The sequence below is a fragment of the Lonchura striata genome, chromosome 7, assembly GCF_050655825.1.
Source record: "Lonchura striata isolate lonStrDom1 chromosome 7, ASM5065582v1, whole genome shotgun sequence".
Lineage (NCBI taxonomy): Eukaryota > Metazoa > Chordata > Aves > Passeriformes > Estrildidae > Lonchura > Lonchura striata.
The window spans coordinates 17,643,022-17,654,406 of NC_140709.1; the positions used below are offsets into that span (position 1 = coordinate 17,643,022).

Consider the following 11,385-nt stretch of genomic DNA (forward strand, 5'->3'; position numbering starts at 1 on the left):
AAGAGTTTGTATAACTTGAAGAAGAGCTATGGGTTTTGGTTTTATACATAATTTCTTGCTTAGTTGAATTTGTCCACTTCCACTTGAAGTCACAGTTTCTTGTTCAGTCTGCCTAAGAGCTCTTTAGTGTCATGCTTTCTTCCTGTAGTAAAATTTGTCACCTCAAACTATTGCATCCAGAACAAAATCCATCAGTAGAGGCTGGAAATTATCAACACCTTTGTTTCCACTCTCAGCAGAGGACAAAAGACAAATTGAGCATGGAGATTCAAACAATAAAATCTGTTGATCATTTGGAGTTTTGCACTGAGATAAGAGCTGATGTCCTGCCCTTGGAAATATTGAAGGATCACTATCATGCTGAAAGTTACTCTTACCAAAACAAAGTGCCTCACTTTCAAGTGCTGCTGGCCTCAGGAGTCTTACATACACAGAAGAGTCATATAAATATATATATATGTGTGTGTGTGTGTGTGTATAATATATATAGTGGAAGATAATTCAGCTCTATCTCATATGGCTAGTATAATTTTAATTGCATGGCAAAACATGAGAGTATTTCTAGAAGCAAAAGATTCTTGAGAACACCTGCCTCCTTATGTTCAGTGTATAAAATGAAGTGCTTATTGAGGAATCTCAGCTAGCAAGTCCAAGAACTGACTTCACAATCTGATGAATCTATAGACTTACTTGACTTTAATTTTTTTATTTGTTTTTCAGAATTCTGCTAAGTACTAGCAAAAATCAGTAAAAAGTCCTACCCAATATTTTGCAGGAAAAACTGGTTTCAAAGCCTTTCCCAAAAGTAGCAAACTCATTCCTGTAGTTTGCCTTATTTAAACCAGGTTAGACATGGCACTTCAGAATATCCTGTAAAAAATAATCCCGTACGTTCATGAGGAAGAGCACAGAATATAGCTGAGCTCTTGCTTTTAAAGTTTTTCAATATCACCCTGAGGTCACACAGGTGTATGGAATGTCTTTCATACTGTAAATCAGAACAGGAGGAAAAAAGCAAGCAAAATGTAATTTCTCAAATAGTTTTTTATAATGAAACAGTGGCTGTTGCAGCACTGGGAGCTCCCAACAAGAGGCCCCACGATGGAGCTGCACCCACAGCATCGGTCACTTCAGTAACCAGCAAAGCCTCTGCGTCACCTACAAACAGCCATAACTCCCACCTTCCAAGGATTCCCGTATCTTTCAAGTGCCGAGACTGTACCTGAACTCATCATGACCTCTGCAGGAGACAGGAAACTGCCGGGGAATTTCAGCGCACTGCCAGGTGTGCTGGGAGATGAAGGGTTAATCTGATCAGAGACCAGGGACTTCAGTATTACGGTTTATGTTTGTTCACAGCTTGGCCAGAGTGATTGGACTATCCATCACCACAAACACACAGTAAATACAGACACACACACACACATATATATTTGTGTATATATATGTACACACATACACGATCTAATATGCGTGCATGGTCTTACACTATGCACAATACAAATTTTTAAATGTACTTAGACTATCTAGAATACATAAACATCCACTTCTAACTTATAAAGGGCCAAAGTTGAGGAGCAGGTAGGTCGTTTTCCCTCACTGCTTTCAGAACTGATTTTCACAATCAGATCTGCAGGTCCACTTAGTGCAGACCTGCATTTTCTCCGTCTGACTGCTTTGCATGGAAATAACACGCAGAAACTCCTAAGTCACTTTTGGTCTCTGTTGAACAATAAAAGCTTGGTAAAAACCCGAAAGTCATTCTGCTGAGAAACGCAAACGGCACATAAGGAATGCGAGCGGCTCGCCGAGGGCCGGGCTGTGCGCGGCGAGCGGCTCCACTCGGGAGGAGGAGGAGGAGGAGGAGAGCTCCTTCCCGGGGGAGCCAGGCCTGCCTCACACACTCCCTGTGCCCAGAAAGCATTTCCTCTGCCTGGGAGTGCATGTGTTGATTACATTTGCTCAACTCCCCCAGCCACTGCACCCCGGCAGCTCCACAGCGAGGGGTTCTTCCCTCCCTCCTCTCCCGGACCCGGCTTTGTGCTTGGGCACAAGTGCAAAACTTCTCTGCGCCTTAGGCACGGTCACAGCTGCGTTGGGAAATATTTCTCACAAATGCCAAAACAGACACCGCAAATAGAGAAATCAGCGGAGGACAGCAAGCTGCAGAAAGGAAGAACTCGCATTGCCAGGAGAAAGAAATGATTACATATCTCCGTTCACCACTGGGTTAATTTTCCTTTTTCTTCTTATAAAAAACGCAACATCTTATTGCTGATAGCTTTCAATATAGGCTGAAAAGCAGCACCGGGAAGTCTCAAATTCTCCCTTTCCGGCAGTCCCTGGGTGGGTTCCTGCCGCTCTCGCAGGCGAGCTGGCTTTCTCTGTAGTGCGGCTCCTCTGGCAGTAGAGGGCACTTAGAATATGGACAAAGCGGAAAAAAATGCCTTCTGAAACTTCCCTCAGAAAGCTTTTGTTTAGCTGTGTGAAACCTTCAATGCTGTCAAATGCTCCCCAGTTTAAAATAAGATTTTTAGCAGTGTTTGACTTTGGAGATTATTTAATATCTCTGCCTTAAACAAAATTAAAAAGTTAATTTTGCTTTCTGTTTGAGTCAATTTTTAGCATTGCAAAAAGTCTATTTAGCTTTATGGGTTTTGTCTGCTGTGCTATCAGCAAAGCAACAATATTTTATTATTTGCTGACACTAGGAGTAAAGGAAATATCTTTTTCCTTAGAAAATGGTGAAAATAATTTAGTAATATTTTAGGTTATTCTGGGGTCAAGTGAACCCATTCCAAAATAGGGAAACTCAATTATACAAGTGGTACAGAAGAAAGATACTGCAATGAAAACCTAAGAAGTGGAAAAATATGCCCCTTACTACACTTTAATTCTTCTAGGACAAATATGAAGCTTACATGAGAGCTCATAGTAGGACTATTTCTTCAGGCTGTTAATCTCTCTTATCTCCCTGAAGCACTTAGAAAGATTTGGACCTTCAGGGGACATGTGACATCATCAATATTTGGATGGGAATGTTACAGCTCTGCTCATAGGCAAAAGATACATTTCAATTACTCCCATTAATAAATTTTACTGTTGAAGTGAAATAGACTGCACCACTGTACAAACTTCAGCAATAATCCTATAAACTTAAACTCAAGAGAATTGTCCTTAAAAGTTAGTAACATTTACTGAATTGAGGTGCTTATTTTAGGATCAGGTTTGCATGACATATTTTCTGCCACTTATGGTAGTTGTAACAGTAATTGGTGGGAAAATTATGTCATATCTGTTATATGAGAAAACATAGGGAGCAGATCCTGTAAATCAGGACAAAACAGGCAGAAATTTTCTCCTCCTGTAGCTATTTGAAGGTGTTGGATCAGGTCCATAAGTGGAATAAACTGATGTAGCTCCGGTGACTGAAATGAAACTGCAGATTTAGAGCAACTGAGGAACTGGTAAATTGTCTGTCAAAACACAGGAATCAAACAGTGTGGGTGGGTTCTGGTTATATTAAATTACTGTCAGTGTTCACAGAGCTTTAAGAACAGGACAAGGAGCGGACCTTGTTTTCTAAATCTTCTTTCATATATAGTAACACAACATTTAAGTGGCTCATTATTTTTGTTTGGCCTAATTTGTGGTATCACTGGCAGTACTCCTACAACTTGTACAAAACCAACAGATTAATATTTTTGCAGGCATAAACTGGTGTAGATGCACTAATTTATATCTAACAATAATATCAGCAGAAAAAATGATTTAGCGAGGCCAGATATAGAGCAACCAGCTTACTTTTTACACTCAGTTAATTAAATTCTTCTAATGACACATTTTTAGGGAGTTTCAGCAAGGATGGGTTCTCTGCTTACCAAAATCCCATCTTTGTGGTCCTTTGGCTCAGCTACCAATAGATAGTGCAGAGATAGTGGTTAGCAGATCTTCCTCAGTTCAGTCACAGCACAGCTACATTTAATGTATCCATCCTACAAGAGGATATTCCCAATACCATCTTGCTGGACTCCTGCACTCCTACCATGTAGCTAGCAAGAAAACAGAATGAGATGAGAAGTAGGGTTGCTCACCACCAGGAAAAGGATCTGCCAAGAGGGCAAAAGTTTATCCTATCCTATTTGTGTAAGAGGTAGTGGAAAATCTGCTACACCTGTCCTTGGAGCAGCTGCTGCTGTTATCCCTTCACACAGAGTGTTTGCAGTTTCTGCCCACAGTGTTTTGGTATCTAAGGGGAGCCTCTTTCTTCTTGTATGTTGTTTCTACCAAAAAGATAGCACCAGCACCTTTTGTGTATCTTGGGAATCAAAGGCACTCTGTGAAGCAGAAGTAATTGCCATGCATACAGCAGAAACCAAGCACTTATTTTCCTCTCCATTTCCAAAGGCTGAAGGAACATGTTAATTACCTAAGAACACTCCATTTGACAACTAGAACAAAAGGAGAAAGCAACCACAGGAAAGCAAGAACCCAGCTTTCGTCAGCCAGGTATCAAACTGCTACAGTGGTTCATGAATGTTCCCCCAGATAAGTAAGATTCCTTACTCCATTTTGCTCAGATTCTGAATGCTGCTTATCACATGGTTAAGATTCAACTCATAAAAACATGTCTCAGCAATTGGAATTTACCCTTTGACCTTCGTTCCCCTCCCCTTTGTCCCCCTGCTGTGATGAACAAGCTTTGTCTTCACTAAACACCACTGTTACACTGGTGAAAACGGCTTTTTGCACGAGTTCAAAAACTCAGCAAACAACACAAACAAAAGGATATATAGATATAAATATATATATGTAGTTGTTGTGTTGTATTGTTACTGCACCCAGAGAAACATCAGAATTTAATGGGTTTTGCCATATATTTGGCAAATGTTTCTGTGCAATAATGCATCCTGCATAAGCAAGACACAGGAGCAGTGAAGTGTTCAGAAGGGTGAAATATTCCTTTTCATTTAAAAACTTTCTTGAACCGTGCATAGGTATGTGAATGACTGTGTGGGGCTAGAAATAGGTATCATCCTGCTCCTAGTCTCTAAACTTCTAGATGGGGTCACTGTGGAGGAACAACACAGCTGCTTATGCTGGTTATTTGATGACATATGGTAATAGCTGCAGTGTTTAGAGCTGAATGTGACACACCACAGCAACTTAAACAAAATAAACCTGCTAGCCTTTCCCCCCACCACTGCATTTAAAAAAAAAGCGTTTTTCTTTTTTGTTGTGAAGAGCCATTATTAGCTGTGGAAAAAAAAAATTACAGTTGAGTGTTTCAAGTGCTTGGTTTCTCTATATCTGTGTGCATGTGAATAAAAACTAAACAGATAGGCAGATCTGTTTTAGTAAATAGGGTACTTCATGCACATGAACCAACATATGAGTACACATGTGTTCAATATTAAACCAGCTTTTCAGTAAAAATAATACCCTCAGACCAGTAGCCGAGCCCAGAGTTAGTCTATCAGGCATACAAAAATGGTTTGTGGTGCAATTTGAGGATAACTCTGCTGCACAATTATGAGATTATATCCTCTTTAGAGGGTATAATTATGCTTTCTCTATATATCTTATTTAGAAGGCATAATGCTTCTCCCCTAATAGCAGACAAGTTAGTACATAGAGATGCAGTGTTTTTTGCTTCCAGCACACAAAATACTATAGACATACAGAAAGCTTTTGAATACAGGATCTTTGGGCTGCAAAACACAAAGCTGGACTCCTGATACATACCTGAACAAATTCCTAAAAATAAAAAAAGCTACAGTCTCTGTGGCCTTTGGTGACACAAAGCTATGTCTTGCAAAAGTTTCTCCAAATTTTTCACAGATGTCTTAATAATGACTTCTGGACAACTTAAATTAATCATGTTAGTCAATGGCATCAGAATTTTTCTTAACCATAATAAAATTGAAGGCATCTTTTTAAGCAAAATCTATTTTATATTTAGGACAATTACCTACCAATATAATGGATACAGACTGAGAGGCTATAGAAGAAGGGGTAATAAGGCAGTGGTATGTTTTATCCAGAAGGTGATCAATAATTTCATTTTTTTCTTTCCGGTTTCATTGCACTATTTAATCTTTCCAAGCTTAGATCAAATGATTGCTCATTTGGGATGATAAAGTTTATTGCTACTGTCTGGTATGTGTAATGACTACTTAATAATATGCACCATGATAAGGCAGTAGCTCTTTTTAGTTTGTTTTCCAAGGTGGTAAGGACTCTCACTGCTACATGCTTTTTCATGGAGCTGAGGTTGCTACAAACCTAAAGATAAATCTGCAAATCTATGTGACTATTCTTTATCATTGTCACTAGCTTGGTGGTGGTCTGCCATTTTTCTTGAAAGCTGGGCACCAACTGCTGGCCAGAAGTATTTTTCACTGAATTTTTTGTACTTTAAATAAACTACTGCTTCAAGAACTGCCAAGTGTTCCTCATTCATCTTCAGGACACAGAGCTTCATGTATATCTTCGCAAACCTTGACTCTGTGAAATGTTTGTCTCATCTCTCTGCCATTTATGGCAGTCTTTGAACTCACTTCTGGTTTATTGATGGCCTTGACTAAATTAACACAGATGTAATTTTTTTTAAAAGGTTTACACTCTGACTAATTGTATGCAAAATAAATCCTCATTTAGCAAAGCTCCTCCTCTTGTATAAATGGTCTTTCAGGTTTCATAGAGTAAATGTTGCTGAAAGCCTAGAAAGGGGGTATTGTTGTTTCCTTTGGCATTTCTCTTCTTATAGTGGCAGAAGAATATGCATCTGCTTTTCCCTGTGGAGGGGGAGATAATATGATAACCTTCTGATTATATACATAAGCGGGAACTGATCAGCTTCTCTCGTGGTTCGTTTTTAAGGGCAAGTTCCAGTTGGATTGTGCTAATGCACATATTCATGAATCTCTCCAAACAGGATTCACTGCTCTCCAGGGAACTGTTGAAGTATGCATCATTGTTTCAATGAAGTATCTTCATTATAAAACATAGGGACTATAAAAGGTGAATACCATTTGCCTCAGCCTAATATAATCTCTAGTTTGACTTTCTCCCACTATAGTGATTTTTTTAAATGAATCAGAGAGAATAATATGAGACAATTTGAAGTGAAATATTATATGAAATTAGATACATGTGCCTTGATGAACAGAATATTTTATTTTCTATTGTTTTATTGAAATAAGGAGAAATCAATAGCAGTGGAATAAAAATGATCATTAGGATCACACAGGCAACTCAAAGCACCTCAGTGGGGATTGTTGGCCTATAGAGTTTCCTACTTTACTACATTATAACAAGTAGGTGTAATAGCCTGCAATGCTTAGTAAAATCAATGTGTTTCAATTTTGGGAAAGAAAGCAGATGCTGGAATCTACTGAAATCAATCACAAAAAGAAATTTTCTCATTGCAAAGAATAAATGGGATGACATAAATGTCTCTATAGGCTTTAAATTAGTTGTTACTTTTTTTTTACTGTATAATTATTCTAAAGTGTCCTAAACTTTTGCTTATTATAAAAAGCACATTAAAAATATCAGTTAGCATTGCATTTAAATATTGGGATAGGAAAAAATTATTGTAGTATTACATGAAGAGGCTGCCTAAGTCAGGAAGCATTACAGTGAAGTAGAACAATCATTTTCCTATAAGCAAATATATATATTTATCAGTTTATATATATATATATATATATATATATATATATATATATATATATATACACACTACATATTGATATAAAATATCAAAATATCAATAGAGGATTTTTTAGAGTTCAACAAATGTCTTACAGTAGAAAAGTCTTTTTTTTTTTGTAGCCTGAAACAGTCTAGGCAACACATAAACAAGGAGACAAGCATGATCCTTGCTCAAAGAGCTTGGACTCTGAGAAGGTTACAGACATCTCTGTTCAGATATATCTAATATAGTATGTAGGTTGAAAGTCTAATATTAAAATAATACTGGACAGTTTTATTGTTTAGGTTCATATTCAACAAAAATGAACATGGCATTCAAGGTATAATACTGGCAAAGATATCTAGGTCTGAATGGCCTTGTGACTTCAGATAGCTTCATGTTATATTAGAAAATGCATTGTATTTTAATGTATTTTCACATTGTAAAATTCATGCCTGTGTATAGGAGCAAAAACATGGCCTATGGCCCACTTAAATTCCACTCGAGCTGTATTTGGAAAGCTTAAGTGGGGCTTATATTGTGAATAGGACGTTTCCTGGCACTTTGATCTGTGATGGATTTCTCTTGTTGTAGCAGTGGTGACACAAGTCATGTGTTCTATAATGACACCAGATTTATGAAAACCTGTCATGGTCAAAAGCAGTCACATGTGCATGGAAAAATTAAAAATCTGGTGCTACATCATCAGCAATATTTGAAGAATTACACATATTTCACAGTTTGGTTCAACGTCACCAGGTCTCTGACAGCAGATAGCTGACATTTGTAGTATGACTGGGAGTTTCCAGCCATCCCCTCCTCCTTCTCCTCCTCCTCCAAATTCTGCTTAATTGAGTATGTTGGCAACCAGACCTTGAATTATGCTTTGCTGTCATCTACTTCCTTTGGAAAGGCAAAACATCAATATGAGTTTCTATACCACTTCCTTCTGTGATTAGTATCTTCAGTGAAAAACTGGTGCCTGCAGAATGTATCCGTGCTAGAATTATGTGATAATATCCTAGAAATTCTGCCCAGGAGAGGGAGGGAATCATTTATCAGGGAATGTGGGAATATATTGTATAAATGAATATACCATATTCATATATATAACTATAGTTATATATAACTATAGTTAATAACTAATTTCTAGTTTATATAACAGACACTTTAAAATATATAAAATGGATATGAAATATTTTTATGTATTATTCTTATAGTATATACAGAAAAACATGTAAATTAATATTTTGTATATTGTATTGATACAGTGCAATGTAAAATTATTATATAGAGTAGTGTATATGTTTATACACCTGGTATCAAAAATATTAAATTATATATTTTTTTTCAAGACCAATTGTAAGTTTTCTACTATTTCAAGCTGAATATTTAAATTTTAAATTGCTCTCTTTCTCCCAGACAAGGTTAAACTGTATTTATTTCTATTTGTGGGTGGATAAGAAAAAAAAATCATATGTGAAGAAGCCTCTCTGGTTTTGCACGTCACAAATAGGAGTCTGTGAATGTACACACTTAATGTCATACTTGGAGCACCATGTTAGTATAAAATTCAGGAACAAAGTTATACATAGGACATGCCAATGCTTTGGGAGAGGTGTTCTCAGGACTTTGTTTTCTATAATTTTATTGAGTTGGGTATTATTCTGTGACTTCTAGGAATTTATATCCATACATGTCCTATTCTGCAGTAGCCCATCGTCAATATCTGCAATAGGTATATAGGGGAGAGTAGTTAAAATTGTTTATAGACTGTCTCCTAAGCTAATAGAATTTCATGCATGACATAATTAGAATCAAATCAGAATAAGCAAGATATATTTTTAACATGGGCCTAGAAATCTTGTTACCTAATAGTTGATGTATACTAAGTTAACTGTGTATCAGTGCTTCACCTACATGACTGAGAGAGATCTGGTTTTTCAGCAGTTTTTGGAAAAAATCCAACTTACTTGGATCAAGCTATAAGTAGAAAACTATTCCTAGAGACAAAACAGGGAGTTACAAATGCAGCTGATTCATCTGCCCCAGAAAGCGGCAGGTTATGGAAATGACCTTTGAGGGAGTTTTAAGGAAGGAAGCTAAATGACTAAAGTTACTAAGAAGTAGTTATAGAAATCCAAGGATATATGTTGGTCATTATCACAAATGTCTATGTTAATTGCTCCTGTGCCTGCAAGATAACTGTCTAACGTTGATTTTGCAGTTTTCCTGCATGTATTCCTCATGTTCAGTGAAAAAAAGCCGTATAAACAACTGAAGACCTTCATTATTAAAGGAATGATAGAACTATATATTTCTCCTATCAGGTGGCACAGCATTTTGTAGTAAACCAGTACATCATTTATGCCATCACTGTACTTTTTTTTCAATAAAATCTCCTATTTTTAAATGAATATATCAGAGTAGCTTGTGAGATACCTTTTACATAATATGATGGGCACCATAGAAAGATTCATGTGTCTTCAGACATAAATAGGACCCAAACACTGTTGGTATGGTTTTCTGGGTGAAATCCCAGTTCCACTGAAAGTAATCCTCCCTTTGACTTCAGTAAGGTGTGACTTTCATCCCCAGTTTTCATCTTGGGCCTTGGGATATTGCTAACATAAGGCATCAAATAATTACTTCTGGTCAATCAGGGTTTTAATACAGATCTGATGGTTTGAAGGATAAAGTAAATCAGTGTGGATCAAACCTGTTCTGAAGGGATCTTAAAGGTCAAGTTGATAGTTAAGTCATCCTGATTGCTGAACTCTTCTGCTCTGTGTAGAGACTTGCTGATTACCGTGCTGGGTGTGGAGAGGTGAGTGGCACTGGACTGGGCCCGCCAGATCAATCCGCAGAGGTGACTTCTCCATACTCAGATATTAACTTCTCATGCAGAATCTGAATTCTATGGAACAGTCCTCATATGTCAGTCTTAAACTCAGTCTTTCATTTGCTAGAAATTTCATTGGAAAATCACATATCATACGAATTGCACTGATACATTAAATCTATTTACTGCATCAAATATGGAAACCACCCATTACAATTCATTCCGCTCATTACCATGAAATTCTACTACCATTCCACACAGTAAGGCAAAATTCAGATATTGTTCAAAAGTTTTGTCTAGGAAATCAAAATATTAAAATTAAATGGAAATATCCTTGTTTCTGTGTTCTAACTTCTTTATATTCAGAAGGGCAAAGGAAGTGGCTCCAATCTATGCCTGTAGCCTGAAGCAAGTGGAGCAGAAAGTCTCCAAAGTTATAGGCGTGCAGGGAGCTGATTGAAAGGGAGTTGTACAGGCACAGGGAAGGAGGAATGTGTAAGATTGTTTGTTCCCTATAAACATGAGAACATTTGGCATACAGAATTTTTACCTGTCTCAGTAACAAAAATACATCCTAGGCCACAAACAGATATTTTTCTTCTCTTAGGAGAACACATATGAATAAAGAGAAGAGGAAATTACGTACAAGGCTGAACAACTTTCAGAGAAGCAACATAATTTTTTCATACAACAGTCTTCATACATTCAAATGCTAAAAAAAACTTGGGGGAGTATTATTTTTGGATTATCCATCTTTACTTAGCAGAAAAGACAGGGACTACCAATTAAAAAAAAAAAAGAGGAGACAAAAAAAGAGGCATTTGAAAAAAAATCAAAATAAAAT

General features: G+C 37.1%; 1 long non-coding RNA gene across 1 annotated transcript in view; it reads left to right on the top strand.

Annotated features, from left to right (window-relative positions):
• LOC110469642 (uncharacterized) overlaps positions 1-11,385 on the top strand; it is a 218,447-nt gene that overhangs the window by 174,359 nt on the left and 32,703 nt on the right. The window lies entirely within an intron of this gene.